This window comes from Hyaena hyaena, unplaced genomic scaffold (genome assembly GCF_003009895.1).
Source record: "Hyaena hyaena isolate Hyena2069 unplaced genomic scaffold, ASM300989v1 scaffold_289, whole genome shotgun sequence".
NCBI lineage: Eukaryota > Metazoa > Chordata > Mammalia > Carnivora > Hyaenidae > Hyaena > Hyaena hyaena.
In genome coordinates, this window is record NW_024080920.1 from 1500657 (window position 1) to 1518317 (window position 17661).

The window sequence follows — 17661 nt, forward strand, 5'->3', positions numbered from 1 at the left end:
AGCCTGGCACAGGACTGAAACTCATAAGCTCTGAGAGCATGACCTGAGCTGAAGTTGGATGCTTAACTGACTGAGCCACCCAGGTGCGCCTAAACAGGTCTTTAAAATGTTATAGATAATAGACAATTAGACAGTGATAGAGATCATGAGAGGCCTGTGTTCATGGAAGAATCCCAGGGAATCACTTGAAACAAAGAGGAGGGGTAAGGAGACCAACAGCAAGGTAAGAAGTCCTGCAATAGTGGGTGGGGGCAAAAACAGATACATGTGGAGTGTTCTATTATTACAAACTTATTTTTCCCTGAACATTGTTAAGACCAAGGTACAGCGATAGACTGTGTTATTTAAAATCACTGCTTTTAGACAAGACAATAGTAGTTACTGATCGTTTCCAAATCTCTCCCCAAAGTAATTTCTCAACATAAACCCCCAGTTAATGGGGGTTTCTCTCCTAAACCCCCAGTGGCATCAAATTGGCCAGAAGTCCCTCTTGCCTCCCACCTCCTACCATAGACTTCTGAGGTTGTTGAGAGATCTTCATATGTAAACTAAAAGATAATAAATGTGTGATCTTGTCTGACCATGCCTTTTTCGATTCCCAGTCTTTAAATGCTATACCTGCAACTGAAAGGGGAAAAACCCCCGAAGTCCTGTCCACATGTTGGCGTTTCTGCCTGCCCCACTAAAGCACCTATTTTACATATGGTCTTGAGACTTGACACTATTCAGGGAAATTTAAATAGCTCTTGTATTCATTTTCTAGGAGCGTCAGAACAAATACCACAGACTGGGTGGCTTGAACAACAGAAATGTATTTCTTCACAACCTAGAAGCTAGAAGTTCAAGATCAACATGTCAGCTAGGTTAGTTTTATCCTGAAGCCTCTCTCCTTGGCTTGCAGATGGCCATCTTTTTCTGGTGTTTTCACATGAAACTCCTCTATGCATGTTCATGTCCTAATCTCTTCTTATAAGAACACCAGTCATATTTGGATTAGGGCCCACCCATATGTCTTCATTTTTCCTTAAGTACATCTTTAAAAGGCCCTATATCCAAATACACTTACATTCTGAGGTACTGGGGATTAGGATCTCAACATATGAATTAGGGGATCACAGTTGAGCCTATAACCGCCCTGTACCCTGCTTTCTAGAAACTTTTCATCTAAAACATAAACTAACATAAATGAACAAAAGCCAAATTAAGTAAGCACTGGGGTGGAATTAGCACTGGTGTTATGTGTTTTACCTCATACAATCTGAATCATGTCATTAACCATGTCACAAAGGAGTTCCTAGAGGCCTGCCTTTCTGTTTCTGAATCCAGCCTCATGATATGGCACCATGAGCTCTCAGATCCTTCTTATTGGCCCTGAACTGATCTTGTAACTGACGTTTGATTCTCTCGGAGTAGATCTTACGAACTGATAAAGAAAGCATGATTTAATCATTCCATGAACACTTTTTTTATGTTTCTTTATTTATTTTGAGAGAGAGAAAGAAAGAGAGAGAGAGAGCACACAAGAGCAGGGGAGGGTCAGAGAGAGAGGGAGAGAGAGAATTCCAAGCAGGCTCCCCACTGTCAGCACAGAGTGCAGCACGGGGTTCAATCTCAATACTGTGAGAACATGACCTGAGACAAAATCAAGAGTCAGACACTCAACCTACTGAGCCACCCAGGTTCCCTGAGGATAATCTTCTGATTGTTGTTTGACTTCTTTGTTTTCTTAGTACCAGGATGGTGGCAGTGTATCAGGTAACTCACCTGTTTGCTTCTTTATTCCAGCAATGAGGGGGCTACTCAAGAAAGAACATAGAGACTCCTTCTCTACTCTGTGGGCTAACTTCACTCCCAATGCCATCTTGCTTTCTTAGTTTTATTTGCTCTTTGCCTTATGTTTTTATTTTCAATTTATATTCTCTTGTAATATGTTTGCATATTTCTAAGTAGCCTAAAATTTGTTTCAGAATAAGTCATGGTTTGAATGAAGAATGAAGGATTGGCTTTCTGGGTTTAGGAATTGGTCTGGTCCATTAGGTATTACCCTGTCACTGAGAGGTCACTTATCGTGGGCCCAGTATCTGGATTTGACTGATCCATAACTCGATCCATAACTAGTGGATCCTGATGATTTGAACTCAGTGCTATCCACAAGATCCTGTCTTTAAAAATTCCAGTCCCCTCTCTAACTTTGTGCCTTTTCACACTGGTGAGCACAGAGTTAGATCATATTTATTCAGGGGTTAAAAGCCCAGTTATGCTTCAGTATAGTTATCCCATTTGTCTTTTCTCACTCCTAATACATTTTGCTTTTGTACTTTAAACGTATAGAAACTTTAGTCTTGATCTAAGGAGAAGAACGGAGTTAGCTTTTAGCCTGGATTTTTCAGCTGATAAATTATTACAATTTAATAATTTAGAATTTTGGAACTGAGCCCTTTAACACTTAGTAACTCTTACATTGTTGAATTTCCCAGCATTAAAAAAAAAAAAAATGAATGTATCTCATAGTCCCTGAGGAAGCTTTTGTAGTAGGAACCTCCTCATCTTTGAAGCCTTCACAAAACTGAGACCAAGTCTTTATACAAAGCCGGGGCTCGGCACGTATCTGCTGAATTGAATACTCTCACCTCCAAATAGTCTTGAGAAGTAAAGACGTCTAGGGACCCTACTCTAAGGAACAGAAAGCAATACTGCTAATAAATACATACATAGGATTGATAACCTTTACCAAAGACTACACTCACTCAGCAATGGCATAGAAAGACCCCCCCACTAGAGACGTCACACCAGGTTCGGGTGTAAATTCCATGTGCAATCAGAGGAGCTTTGTTAAATTTTAAGGCTGAAAGGTATTTGTACGAAGAGTGCACGGATGGAGATTGTGCTTTCTTTTAATTTGGTAAATGTCATGTCTGTTCAGCCATTTGAAATTAAATTTCAGATCTTTATATCAGTGAGAAACATCCAAAATATTGCACATATGGTGAGAATAAGAGCCAAGGCTTGTAGTCATGGCAGGCTAAGAGCTTTTGATTTGAGGTGAAAATATGATTTCTTTGGAAATCCCTTCTAATCCTCTGGTACGTTTTCTTAATTTCCTCCAGTGACTCAAATATTTTGAGAGCATATGTAGGCTGAGCCATTTGAGCATTTAGAAATAATGACTGTTCCTTGGGTATCCAGTTCATTACTGTGATATTCCTTGAGAACAAAGACTCAGAAAAGGGATTTTTTTTAAAAGTGCATTTCATTCAGGTGCATTAGATCCTGACTAGGGAGCTAAAATAACCCTTTTTCATGGCTCTTCAGAGTGATTATGCTCTGCATTTTCTGCAGAGTAGCTGTGATCAGGAGAAAGGGGTTAAATAATCCCACCAATGATCATCTTTTTTCTCACTTGCTTTTTCTCTGCACTTTCCTGTCATTGTAATTGATGGTTTCTTGCCTGTATCTATTGTTAATAAAACAGCTTCTTTCTTTTGGTTAAGGGGAAAGGTCTGATATGTGGCCTCTGGATTCCTGATCATGAACAAATATTCACACACGCTGTTCACTACTGGCAAAATAGCCCAGTGAAACTGGACATCCAAGGTATGAAGCATCTGTGTTTGAACACACTGCACAGGACATGAAACTGTCACACAGGGAATGAGTTCTTTGATAAAATACAATGTTTCATACCTATGTGTAACCACTAATGGAGCTGTTGCTTTGATTAGAATAAAAAATAATTCTGGGGTGAGACCAGAGTATTAATTCCACATGTGAAATTCATTCTCTGTTATTCATATTCAGTTTGATGTAGGAAATAATTGAAACCAGAAGGGTACAAAGAACCAGAAGAAGTCATTTAAGTGGGTAATTTGATAAAAACAAGGACTTTAATAGTAGAATCATCCCTAACTTTGTAAAAAGAAAGTGCATGGCCATGAAAATCTTTTGTATCACGAGATGTTTTCTGGTCATCTTATGACAAAAAAAATGGTCCTTTTTAAAGATGTACGACACATTTTGGTTTTTCAATAATGACTCCAAATTCACTAGCCTTTTCTGTGACACTAGCAGCTATTTAAAAAACATTATTTTGCTTCTTCAAGGCAAAGGTGATATTTTATCAACAAGAGAGAAAATATCTGCTTTTCAAAAGACTTCTTGCTATGGAGAAACATCTTGAAATTGGGTGTTTGGAAATGTTTCTATCATTATATGATTTTGTTGTTGATAACAGTGTGACTCAACCACAGAAATCTTGATAGTTCTGTACTTCAAAATCCAGAGTTTTCTAACTGGTATAAAAGTTTCCAGAAGAGAAAGTCATGATCTCATGGTTTATGGGTCGACAAACCCTGCGTCGATCCTGTGCTGACAGCTCAGAGCCTGGAACCTGCTTCAGATTCTGTGTCTCCCTGTCTCTCTGCCCCTCCCTGGCTCAAACTCTGTCTCTCTCTCTCTCCTTCAAAAATAAACATTAACAGTGCGCCTGGGTGGCTTAGTTGGTTAAGCGTCCAACTTCGGTTCAGGTCATGATCTCACAATTTGTGGGTTCTAGCCCTGCATCAGGCTCTGTGCTGACAGCTCAGAGCCTGGTGCCTGCTTTGGATTCTGTGTCCCCCTTTCTTTCTGCCCCTCCCACGTCCATGTTCTGTCTCTCTGTCTCTCAAATATAAATAAACATTAAAAAAAATTTAAAGAATATAAAGGTTTTAAAATTAGTCATAGATTTAAAATATTAAAATATTTAAACTCAAATAAAATGTTTGAAAGGTTAAAATGTTATGTTCATATAATTTATGAATAAATATAATTGTGAATGTAATTTACAAATAAAACATATTTATGGAAAGTATAGTTAAATATTTTTACTATTAGAGATATACAATCAAAAAAGGTCACAGATCACTGTTCTATACATACAACTAAGTCTCAGTCCCAGATTCCCAGGAAAGAGATGATTGGTTTAGTTGGGTCAGATGTCCATCTCTGATCCAATTATCTGTGGCCCGGGGAGAAAGGTGGCATAATTACATAGGCATCCAGAATGGCTGAGTGTTCAGGAGTCCAGTCATCACAATTACATGATTTCATGGAGAAGCAATATTTATTACCAGATGAAATATTGTCAAATTTGTCCCCTTTCATGTATCTATCTTGCTTAATACCAGCCTGACTCTTCTCACCTCACAACTCATTTTGCCAATCATTTTTACCGATGAATATTGTGAACTTTGACAGTGAAAATGCAAACTCAATATAAATAGATTGTGAAGTGAAATTGTCACTCCTGCAAACATTTTAGGATTTCATGAGGTTGAAGAAAATGATGTTGGAATGTTGCTCAGATCACATACAAATGAGGTTTGGGAAAATCAGATAATTTAACAACTGAAGAAAAAACCAATAAGGGTTATAACATCATAGATCTTCAAAGCAAATGATTTGAATAGCAAAGGTAGGTATTGATATTGGTAAATTAATATGTCCTTAAGTAATCTGAGAAGTAATCCTTTTTATGATCTTACTATAAAAGTTGATCATTAAGTGAAGGAAATTATATAATGCTTTTATACTTTCTTGTTGGAAAAGTTATGTCTCCTAACATAAATATTTTCATTGTTCAAACTCAAATATTTGAATTCTTCAGACTTAGTACATTGTTGTGCCAATTAGAACCTAATTAAAAAGTAAGATAAAGCAAACTTATTTTCTTAAATTTTAATTTCATTTATTAAAGATAGTTTAATGTTATTTATTATGGGATTTTGTTTCCTTTTTAAAAAAATTTTTTTAATGTTTACTTATTTTTGAGAGAGAGAGAGAGAGACAGAATGTGAGCAGGGGAGGGGCAGAGAGAGAGGGAGACACAGAATCCAAAGCAGGCTCCAGGCTCTGAGCTGTCAGTACAGAGCCTGACATGGGACTTAAACTCACAGAGTGTGAGATCATGGTCTGAGCCGAAGTCAGACATTCATCCGACTGAGCCACCCGGGCACACCTATGGGATTTTGTTTCTTATTTGAGGATCTAATGCTCAATTTACTGGCTATAGGGCTAACCCTCCCAAGAGCTGTGGGAGGGAAGTAGTGTTTTGTACCTACCCCTTTGCACCTTCTTTAATAGCTAATCATTTGACAATTCATCCCTGATCCATCTTGAACCCTAATCCCTCACAGTCTTTCTGGATGTCTGATTTGTTGATGTGAAAAATCATTTTGAACCAAGCTACTTATAAGGACAACAACGCAAAAATGACTCTTTTCTAAAAATACCTTTGTTCAAATAGTAGCCCTTAGTACCTAAAACCAAGAGGTAAAATAGGGGAGGTTTGGGGATTATAAGCAAGGGTGGGGGGGCTTTTCTGCCACCTATTACTCTTTGCAGAAAGGCAATTCTGTCACTTTATCTCTGTACCGTCAACTCTAATACTCTTGTGTGCCCCTGGGTGGGGGGGATCTTTGCACACTCATGCCCAGATTGACATTTTGGCCCTAACCATCCCACAGACTAGAAATGGCAAATAGATTTTCATCTCATGTGCCAGCTCTAATCCACTGGGAGTGATTGCCTGGAGAACTACAATGAACAGTCTTCTGGGACCATGTCTAGTTCAGTAGGAAAGATTGTATCCATTGATTAATGATGTCTGCCCTGGTCACTGGAGGTGGGTAGCACACATACCCATTCCTCCTAACTTTGTTCTAGATTGTACTATGGCAGTGAATATTTCTGCACAATATTACAGAAGTCAGTTGTCACCATTTAGCTCTTAAGTGTTACCAAGGCTCAGGGTTTACCATTAAGTTCTCATGACCCCCAGCAGGTCCTAGTGTGCATGTTACGTATATGCCTATGACTATGCATATAAGATTAGTAGCACCATCTTGGTGTACACAGAATGGCCCATTATTTCTACTTATGCTAAATACAGTTGATTTCATTAAAGGGATTCTTCCTTTCATTAGAGAGCATCAGGGTATGAAATTGTCAAGCATCACGCTCTAGATACAAGGAATATTTCAGATTTGATTATTCATCCTTTAAAACATACCCAGAGTAGACATTTTTGTGCAACTCAAGCTTAGGGAAGATGTTATCATTTTTTTTATCCCTGTCACTTCCAACATGATGTACTTTTATACCTTCTGTACTGTCAGAGAAATTTGAGCAGCTTACAGAGTTAGAAGCTTCAGGGACAATTCTGTTAGAAAAAAAAAAAAAAACAACGGGGGAAACAGTAAGAGCAATAGACCCTATTTTAGCCAACACACACAAGAACATCAGGAAATAAATGTTTGCTATGGTTTTATTGGACTCTAGTTAGCGTCCCCCTTGAGCCCCAAGGTCCCTATGGGAGTGAGGTGTGCCTCATCAACATGAAATCTTTTTAAAGCCTGTGCTGTCATGGGACAGTCTCAGAACACTGTTGTGGTTAAAATAATACAGTCCAGCAATTAAAAATAATTTCCAGAGGTCTCAGCTCTTCTCTTGACTTTCTTGAACTCTGTAAGGAGAGATAAGGAAACCATAGTAGTATATCTTTGACATCTCCTTTTCTCTTCCATCCATTTCCCTTACTCTGAAGCAGCTCCCTCATCTCCCTCACCTCAGCCTTCCATCAACAGCCCTACACCCACCTCACCAGTTCTTGGCCCCCTGCCACTTGTCGTCCTCACCAGCACCTTTCCTCTGCATTACAAGGTTCAAGAGCTTATTTAGCCAATCAGGATCATCCCTGGCTGGGAGATAAGCTGAGAAGGGTCAAGACAGAATTCTCTTAAGCATCAGAGGAAGAGAAAGGCCAAGAACCAACATACATGAACTATTTCCCTTTTATCATGTACTTCATGTACATCCCTTAGAAATTCACTGTCAGGTTGTCAAATCCTGGATGATGGGAAAGAAGGCTTGGATGATGCCTTTCACACTGAGCACTTTATAGTCTTTCCCACCTCTCACCCAGGTCTGCCTTTGGGATGCCATTGTTCCTGCTATGTTTCTGGGGGTTAAGAGATGTTGCTCTGGGTGCCCACCAATCTGTCCCTAAGATGCACTTGTCATAGCCTCTTTCCCATTGGCATTGGGGGATGTCCCCTCTAGATGGCACCTTTTGAGATGGCTATCTTTCCTTTCTACTCCTCTAAGTCTTCTTCCAAAATGGATCTTGAGTTGCACATTCAGTTGGTAATTTAGCTCCAGAGTCTATTTTACTACACTGTAAGGTAATTTGAGGGTACACAAGGGGGTAAATTACAGCTATAGAACCTTACTAACCAGTCCATCATTTTTACAGCCTCTCCTCTGTTTCATTCCTAGAGCCGCCTTTAAGCCCAACTCTAACCTCACTTTACATGCATCCTCTCAGGTGAATTTTAATGTTTTCTCTTCTACTTTCATCTCTAGCTTCTTGATTAGTCTTCCTTTTATTAGTCTTCCCTGGAGAATTTCCCTTTACCTGCTTTTCCTTGATCTCAAACCTTTTCTTTCTTTTTAAAAACAAAACATTTCCTCATTATATATGGAAGTCAAAGATGAATGCTCACCATGGAAATTAGGAAAATACAGAAAAGTGCAAAGATAAACCATCCAAATCATAGAAATTACCATAAAGTTTGGTGCATTTTCTTTGCTTTTATGTAATTTCAAATAAGCTGAATATTCAAATATGTATTCTTTTTTTAACAAATAGTTTATTGTCAAGTTGGTTTCCATATAACACCCAGTGCTCATCCCCACAAGTGCCCTCCTCCATGCCCATCACCCTCCCTCGCCTCCCCCCCCACACCCATCAGTCCTCAGTTTGTTCTCAGCATTCAAGAGTCTCTCATAGTTTGCCTCCCTCCCTTTCCCCCACTATTTCCCTCCTTCTTCTCCCCCACGGTCCTCTGTTAAGTTCCTCCTAATCCTCCTATACGTGCAAACATATGGTATTTGTCCTTCTCTGCCTGACTTATTTCGCTCAGCATAAAACCCTCAAGTTCCATCCATGTTGCTACACATGGCCAGATTTCTCATTGCCATGTAGTATTCCATCATATAGATAAACCACATCTTCTTGATCCATTCGTCTGTTGATGGACACTTAGGCTCTTTCTATGTTTTGGCTATTGTTGAGAGTGCTGCTATGAACATTGGGGTACATGTGCCCCTGTGCATCAGCACTACTATATCCTTTGGGTAAATTCCTAGCAGTGCTATTGCTGGGTCCTAGGGGAGTTCTATTGTTAATTTTTTGAGGAGCCTCCACACTGTTTTCCAGAGGGGCTGCACCAGTTTACATTCCCACCAAAAGTGTAGGAGTGTGCCCGTTTTTCCACATCCTCGCCAGCATCTAGAGTTCTCTGATTTGCTCATTTTAGCCACTCTGACTGGTGTGAGGTGGTATCTCAGTGTGGTTTTGATTTGTATTTCCCTGATGAGGAGGGATGCTGAGCATTGTTTCATGTGTCTGTTGGCCATCTGGATGTCCTCTTTGGAGAAGTGTCTGTTCATATCTTCTGCCCATTTCTTCACTGGGTTGTTTGTTTTTTGGGTGTGGAGTTTGGTGAGTTCCTTATAGATTTTGGATATTAACCCTTTATCAGATATGTATTCTTTTTTCTTATCTTTTCTTCTGATTTAGTCTATACTAACCCCTAGCAAAGTCATGATGTTGTTACTACAGTGTTATTTGTGTGTGCATGTGTATGTATGTACATGCCCACATGCAAACACACACACACACACATACACACACACTGTAACTGGTGTCTTTAGGTCAGGTGCTGAACTCTGGGACACTCTACAACCTGACTCACAACATTCTACACTTTGGCCTCCTTTTACTAGACAATTACTTTGTTCTTACCTGTTCTGCCCCCTCTTCTCAACCTTTATAGATATATATGGATTCTGGTTGATTAAAGGAATTATTATATGATGTCCAAAGCCTAACTTGACATTGGCTAACAGGTAATAAGAAGGTGGCCCACTTTTCAATAATTGCTATTGATCTACTTCCTGTGGTATTTGGAATCTCTATCTTTACTCTTCTCAGTCTTGATCAATTGCTTATTCCTGAGAGCCTGAAGCCTCTATCAATTGCTAGGAAACCAGGTCTGAGCACCCAAGGAGAGTTTCCTGTTATTCTTTTGTAAAATGATGGCAAGGAGATTTGATAAAAGCTGAATGAATTTTTAGTCTAGGATGTTCTGTTCTTAAGCTATAACTGCTGTTTTCCATTTAACTCTAGAAGTGATTCTGCCAAACAAAAGAAACTTTCGTCTTCATCTTTGTATTATTATTATTTCACAAAAATTCTCCTTTAAATGTGTGATTAAAAAAAGACCTCTGCATCATTAAAGGTGATTTTCTTTTGTCTTGGAACTGGTTTTATATGAATGTCAGGGGAAAGATGCACTTTTAGTAAGCCATGTGGGATGCCCTTATTCCACAGTGAGATACATTTGAGTGCAGTAAATGTAAAAACCATGAAATAAACAATTAAAAAATAATTTTAGAATTTAAGAATGCTAAATCAAACTTCTGGTTATTAAGGTATATCACCTAAATGATGTCCATTTGATCTTCAAAATTTAAAATCACTGAGGTTAGCATAAGAGAGTAAGCATTAAATGGTATTTGGAGGGATTTAAGTTAGACATTAGAAGTTTTGCAGAATTCAGACAAACCTATATCCATTGTCATAGATGAGAGGAGCTTTATCTTGGGATCTGTTGATAAGTGAGTAGTCTGTCTCCTTGTTTTACCCTTCAAGGAACCAACATTATGATTCAGGAATGTCTATTTCTAGTCAATTATGTGCCCTGCAGGTGACTATGAGTCTTGGTTTTGAGTATTTTAATCTGGTGAGAGATGTTGTAAGATGACTGGAAAATAAATATGGTTTCATGAGTTACATTTTTCTTGCTGTCATATGTACTTCAATGAGCTAAATTACTTCTACTTATTCCAGTGGAAAGATCAGGTTCAACATGTACTATACCGAATAGCCATGGGGTGTTTATCATCTATCATATTTTCTTTCTTTGCACAAGAGAAGCAACTTGAAGTTACTGATGGATATATGTTGGAGGTACCCATAGATCATGTACCCCAGGGCAACGATGCATGAACTAGAATGAGAATCAGGTAGAAGGGCTGGAATGAAAGTTGCTTGCACTCATTCCTTGCTTTATTGCCATTCCAGTGGTATTAGTCCATGATGGTATAACCCTCTTTTTTGCCCATATTGGAAAGATGTAAGGTGTTCTCGAACCTAAAACTGTGCTGCCAGAAGTGGGTAAGGAAGCAGAATATCAGCAGGTCAGAAGGTGACTGAGCTCAGTGAGGATAGGGCCTAGGTAGGCCTTATTCTCTGCTGTACCCCGAGTACCTAGCCTAGTTCTCTCATAGCACAGGCACTCAGTAAGTACAGTTGACCCTGGAATAATGTGGGGGTTAGGAGTGCCAACCCTTCACACAGTTGAAATCTGTGTGTAACTTTTGACTCACCGAAAACTTAACTGCTAATAGCCTATTATTGACTGAAAGCCTTATCTGTAACATAAACAGTCAATTAACACATATTTTATATATGTATTATATACTATATTCTTATAGTAAAGTAAGCTAGAGAAGAAAAAGCTAATAAGAAAATCATAAGAAGGAGAAAATACATTTATAATACTGTACAGTATGTATAAAAAGAATCGGTATGTAAGTGGACCTGTGCAGTTCAAACCTATGTTGTTCAAAGGTCAAGTTTACTATTGAATTACTAAAATGATCACTCCATAGCCAAATTGTCCCCTTCCTCGAGAGTCCTTACTGAATCTCTGTGTAGAACCTTTAGAGATCTCTGTATAAAGCATTCAGCCTTTGCCTGGCCAACCAGAGGTGTGGCTCTACAGCGGTGCTTTGGTTCTGGAACCAGAACTGCCTTTGGGAATACAGACAAGGGACATCTGAGGACAGTTTCAGGGGAAGCCAGGGTCAGAACCAAACTGATTTCATTACCTATCTGAAGGGCCTGGGTGGAAAGGAACCTCACGTTGGAGGCACAGAAATGTAGAGCAGTGGACTAAGGCTGACTAGGAGACAGCCCTGGACAGACTGTTAAAGTGGTAGATGGACAGGTGGAATTTCATGAGGCAAATTCATCCTTATCCACCATACCAAGACTCTGAGGACATAGAGTATCTTTGGGCCGAAGCTTTTTACTCAAGACTTTTTGGTGAGTGCGTCCCCTGCCCCGCCCCTCTCAAGAATTTGCTTTATTTCCTGCCTCAGGCAACAAGACCCTGGGAGTCCCCCAGGAATCCAAATAAGGTTCAGACTTTTCCTTTCCCAAGCAGAGTAGCAAATTCTAGAATTGGCTATGGCTTCAGCAGGTACCATCAAAATGTTGCTTCAGTAATTCCAGCTCCCCAGGACTCCCAGAAGGCCTGGGATTGAAACCAAGAGTCACAGGCTCAGCCCTCCAGGAACCAGGTTTGTCGTTATTACTTGCTCTTGGGATTCACAAGCTGATCCCCACTGCTTTTCCCATTGATGGCTTCTGAGGGCATGGGGGTAAAGACTTCATGCTAGATGGTCTTACCTTAGGCTCCATGAAGGCAGCACTCACAGAGCCTTTGAGCCTTTAAAGAACTGCCATTTTTGATGCCAAGTGTATCACCTGAATACAAGAAGTTTAACAGAATTAACAGCAGTCTTCTTTGTCTAGATGCAAGATGGTTTTTAACATACGTTTTCAGGATCCTGCCCCAGTGCATCCTCAGGCTCCTTGAGGCAATTAAACCAGGCCCATGGCAATATGCAGACTGCAGTCTCCTTTGCCAGAGTTTGAATTTTTTAAGAGCACTTTCTTATCCTGCCTGGAAGAGATTGGGTGAGGCGAGAGAAAGCTTCCAGTGGGGGTCCTTTTGAATTTTTAGTTATATACTATCTCTGGGTATAGACTATGTTGGCAGTTTTGTGACAGAGCCCGAGTACTCCCCAACAATTTCATTTTCATCCAAACCAGCGAGGTTAAATTCAGTGGGCCAATCCTGTAACTAGAAGAAATGACATAAACTGTTAGGCCACAGGGAGCAATCTTATTAAAAGGTATCTCATTGACCCGTATGGAGAAATTTAGGCAATGGAAGACTCAAGACCTTTTTAAGCTTTCCGTAGACTCTTCTAGAGATTTCATTACTTATGCCAAACATATTAAAATGTACCCACATCTCAATTAAATGTAAAAATTTCCATAAAGTATTGAAAGGATTTTTATAATTTTGCTTTTGAAATTATTTGCTTATGAAGGACTTATTAAAGTTTACAGTTGACTGTCTTATCACTCATTGCGCCTACTCAGAAATTCTTCTACAAGAGAATCTAATCCACAACTTATTTGAATACGTAATGAAATTTTCTATGAATAATAAATTTAACAACAAAGTTGACATAATGTTACATTTTGTAGACAGTTAATTAAATGCTTATTAATTTTAGTTTGCTTTTCTGTAGCTTGGAGCCAATTCATTTTTAAATTGTTTTTGTTTTTGTTTTTATTTTTTATAGGCCCCCTGAAAGCTGTGGGCTTCAGGCACAGGACCTTTGGGTTCAATAGATAAAACAGCCCTGAGGGAATTTTACTGTAATGTTTGGCTCAGGAATAAAGTTTTAAGGGTACAGGATTGTTGTTTCAAAGGTTAGCTCTGTCATGTCAAAGAGGAATAAGACGAATTCTGTGGTACTCTATAGGATGGGAGTGAATAAATCTTCACAACAGCATATCAAAGAGGATGTCCTAGGAGATAGGGGACCTGCAAGTGTTCAGTGTGAGCTGGAAGGATCTTTATATAGAGGCTGGGAGGTTGGGGAGGGTCAAGGGGTTAGAGTCAGAGATTAGACTTTAAGTCCCTGTGCCAGTTATTACCTGGTGACTTTGAGCAAGTCACTTAATCTCTTTGTATTTTTGTTTCTTCATCTGTAAAAAGGAATATTTATTTCATCTGTTATTGTCCCTCATCTATAAAGTGGAGATGTATTCCTGCTTCACTTACCACAGAGGTTTGCTAAAGATCAAAATGAGATAATTTCCAAACTTTTAGACAAGGCTATAAACTCTATACAAATGTTAAGCTTCACTCAAATGTTAGAATTATGAATCCAATTCTAGGATACTAATGAAACACCTAGTAGGATGGGAGAGAATCTTCAAAATCAGTCATTTAAAATTTATTATTGCTACTGACAATAATCTTAGCATAAAAGTGTAAGAAGGGGTTCATGGGTGGCTTAAGCATCTGACCACTCTTGATTTTGGTTCAGGTAATCTCACAGTTCATGAGATAAGAGCCCTACCTCAGGCTCTGTGCTCTCAGTGCAGAGCATTGCTTAGGATTCTCTTTTTCTCGCTCTATTCTCCCCTGCTTTCTCTCTCTTTCTCTCTCACTCAAAATAAATAAATAATAACTTTAAAAAAAGTACAAGGAGGGACACCTGGGTGGCTCCTTGGTTAAGCATCCAAATTTGGCTCTGGTCATGATCTTGCAGATCAGGAGTTTGAGCCCTGCATCAGGTATCAGGCTGTGTGCTGACAGCTCAGAACCTGGAGCCTGCTTCCAGCTCTCTCTGCCCCTCCACCACTAGTACTATGATAGAAGAAGATAGGATTCATTAGGCAGAGAGGGAAAGATTAGGGCCTAAGGCTCTTGGGTGGGGAAAAAACACCAATTTTGGAACAATGCTGGGGGTGTCTGACCACAGCAAAACCCCTCAGGTGTAGGATTCCTCTTAATGTAACAGATCTACCTACTCCGCCTCAGGCTTCCCCTCAGGAATTTGACAAAAGACCTAAGTATGGCCACAGACCACCCCTCTTACACTGGAAACCAGCCAATCAGGAATGAACAACTCAGCACCTAGAGTGATCAAGTCAATAAGGGTAGAACCTGAGAAGGAACAAGGGGGAATGGTTGGGGGATGGCTGACCAGAACCTTATAGTCCTCTGGCATTCAGTTTTGAATATCCCCTCTGTAAAGAGAGCTTTCCTACTATTCTTCCTTTCTAATCTTATATTCTAATAAACTTGCCTGCTGCACGTTTTGTGTCCACCTCTTCATTCTTTGAAGTGGAGAGAAGATGAATCCCAGGTATTGTGGTAAAAAAAATCCTACAAGAGTACTCTGTCTTTCTTTCCCTCAAAAAAAAAAAATTAAAAAAAGTATAAGGAAATTTTAAAACAGCCAAGAGAATGAAAGAGGTAAAAGAAAAATGCCAGGAACAGATTGCCAAGAGATGGATGCTGTCTTCTCTGAGAGCTTGTGAGTCTGAGTCCAGTGAAAAATGATATTTTTCTAAGAGTAACAAATAAATAAGATCAGACATCAACAAACAAAACAAAACTTAAAACAGTTTTGAAGAACCCAGTGCTACTTACATACAATTAAGTCAAAGCTCTGTGAAGGCAACCTAATATGGACTTTGAACTTTAGAAATGAAAAGATTAGAATTAACAGGATTAGAGCTAAAACAGATACTGGACATTGAGTCCTGTACTCTTATTTTATGCTTAGAAAGACATGTATAAAGTAATTGAGTGACTTGCAAAATGATTTCTACTTATTTAATAACCTGCCTGGTTTCACAAAGAATTTCAAGTGGAGTATAAGAATAGGTACAACAAAACAGGAAAATTTGAAGTACAATCAATGCTGACCAATGCTGTGATTGTGGAAAATAAGATATAAAGTATAATGACCAAGGGAAAGGAAGAGTGGACTTATGGTGGTAATATATAACTTCCACAGAGTTGAGTTTTTTGTTTTTTGTTTTTTTACCTGACCAGCACTGGAAGCAACTTCCACAGATTTATTAAAAATAAACAATAAGTTTGGCTGACTTTCCTGGTTAGCCAAAGCAAAACAGGAAACCAAGCTAGTGTTGGAACTAGCATGAGAACCCTACCTAAGACCAGTTTGGTTTTTGTTCCATTTAAAAATTGGTTTTTATTGAATTTACTTCTTTAGGTTTTAAATATTTTTTTGTTTGACATTGTCTTTCTTTCTCTCCATTTGTTCAATCTGTGGGGATGGCCTTTTTTTCTTTTATAGTTTATTGTCAAGTTGATTTCCATGTAACACCCAGTGCTCATCCCAACAAGTGTCCTCCTCCATGCCCATCACCCCCTCTCCTCTCTCCCCCTCCCTCATCAGCCCTCATTTTATTCTCAGTATTCAAGAGTCTCTCATGGTTTGCCTTCCTCCCTCTCCCCAACTATTTTTTCCCCTTCTCCTCCCCCATGGTCCTCTGTTAAGTTTCTCCTGTTCCACTTATGAGTGAAAACATACAGTATCTGTCCTTCTCTGTCTGACTTATTTCACTTAGCATAACACCCTCGAGTTCCATCCACATTGCTACACATGGCCAGATTTCATTCTTTCTCATTGTCACGTAGCATTCCATTGTATAGATAAACCACATCTTGATCCATTCATCAGTTGCTGGACACTTAGGCTCTTTCCATGATTTGGCTATTGTTGAGAGTGCTGCTATGAACATTGGGCTACATGTGCCCCTATGGGGGATGGCCTTTTTGAGGAGAGTGAGAGCTACTTCCTGTGCCCCTCTGACTATGGGAAATGTCCACTTCCTGTAGATGCCTGGGTGAGGATTACTCTTCTAATCTGCATGATCTCTACTGCCTCTGCCTTGACCATTCTGATAAGAATCAAGCAACATCTCATGCCAAGTTTTCCTTGGTTATTTGTTCTTTATGTCTATTATTCTCTGCCAGGATCTAATATCTTCTCAGAGTTCCTTTTTGTCAAGAGTCTTTGAAATTATATAATCTGTTCCCATTACTTAAAAATGAGGAAACTGAGATTCAGGTATGTTAAGTGGCTTGCCCAAGGCCACATAGGAGCAAATAACCTTTACTGAACATCTACATATGTCTTATTTCTCACAGCAAACCCTAATAAGTAAATATTATTATCCCTTTTTATAGATGAGGAAAATGAGGCACAAAAAGGTAAAGTGCTTTCCCCAAGGTCATAAGAGTACTTGAAGGAGCTGGGGTTTGAACCCAGTCTGTCTAGTTCCCAAGTTTATTTCTTTGTACAACCTTCCACCCAGGGTTGCCTCTTAAAATGATGACAGAACTTGGATTGAATCCAGTTCTCTGTGAGTCTCATGCTCTTTCTGCCACACTTTAGAGAAGACAGTATTAGACCTTAAATTCCCCTTAGGCTGGAGAGATATGCAAGACTAGTTTTGGAGTTTGGAGAGGTTTGTACTGAACTTGATTATCACTGCCTGGCCCTGCTTTTCGGGGATTCTTTGGCCAATGAATCAGTCTCTATAGAAATTTGGTTTTCAAAAGGAGTTTTTGGTCCCCTAAAGCAAGTGGTTTATATGTACAGTTCTGGTGTGGGGTAATGAGTTGTGAGGTGTCGGTGATTAGAGAGACTGGTGCACCTAGGGATTGCAGAATTGGCAGCTGGGGCTTTCTTTGACTCTCTCAGAGTCTCTGTGGAGGGAACAGGGCATGCACTACATTCTGCATTGAGGGCATTGTAGCTAAATGGTCCCAGTACTATATCTACCTCAAGCAGTGAACTTTAATGAGTATATCTTGCCACATTGTATAGAGCTCTTGTGCTTTCTATTCTTATTTTACAAAGGGCAGA

At 39.3% G+C, this 17661-nt stretch overlaps 1 long non-coding RNA gene across 2 annotated transcripts in view; it reads left to right on the forward strand.

The window, feature by feature from the left end:
* The first annotated feature begins 1650 nt into the window (after positions 1–1650).
* Positions 1651–17661, forward strand: part of LOC120241754 — a 64657-nt gene continuing 48646 nt past the window's right edge. The window contains exons 1-2 of one of the 2 annotated variants that reach the window (XR_005530944.1): positions 1651–1755; positions 3492–3594. This is a non-coding gene — a long non-coding RNA (uncharacterized LOC120241754). Of the gene's footprint in view, positions 1756–3491; positions 3688–17661 lie in introns of those variants that run through there. The other variant, XR_005530943.1, reaches the window with a different exon arrangement.